Source organism: Triticum dicoccoides, chromosome 3A (assembly GCF_002162155.2).
Source record: "Triticum dicoccoides isolate Atlit2015 ecotype Zavitan chromosome 3A, WEW_v2.0, whole genome shotgun sequence".
NCBI classification, from domain to species: Eukaryota; Viridiplantae; Streptophyta; class Magnoliopsida; order Poales; family Poaceae; genus Triticum; species Triticum dicoccoides.
Genome location: NC_041384.1, coordinates 726,520,678 through 726,521,411, shown reverse-complemented (window position 1 = coordinate 726,521,411; position 734 = coordinate 726,520,678).

Below are 734 nucleotides of genomic sequence, written 5' to 3'. Positions count from 1 at the left end.
TGTCTCCATTACCCCTTCGACCTACTCATCCTGTGACATCGTCGCTGGTCGGAGTGGGGACCGAAGCGGAGTTCGGGCCGCTATAGTACATAGTAGGCCTAGGTTACTAGTTGCCTTAAATGCACATGTCCTAATGCCATGGTGGTGTTCGGTGCAAAACATTGAGGCAGCTTGTGGTGGCCTACCATCTTCTCTCTCTATATAGCCTTCCATGGTAGAATCAAGCTACTTATGGTGCGGACATGGAGTTTTCTAGGGTTATGTCAATAAGCGGCTCGAAGAGCTAGATCTGGCAGCCAGGCATGGCTATCGTTTCCTCCTCCTTGCTTGTTGTGAGACGACAAGAAAGGTGGGGGTGGATCTCGCATCACCCTCCTTAGATCTGGCGCTCCTAGGAGTTATAGAGATGGCTTGGATTATTCTCCTTGTTCAGTCTGGGCATTGTTGACCTCGACAACTGGAGGGTTGGATCCTTAAACAAATCATCTCCAGTGTGCGGTTTAGAATTACTATTGGCCGATGGTTCTTGTCTCCCTTTTCCTTCATCTTCAACCTCCACATTGTGGCCTTTGATCCATTGGTGGGTATCAGCGAGGTGGTAGGCATAGACCGTGGCTAGAGGGTCTCCGATGAAGTTGGAATTTCACTCATGGATCAGATTGATTTCCTTTTTGGGGGGTGGGGGCCTTTGTGTAAGATGGACTTGATTGTATATTGAACTTTCTTTGTGGTCC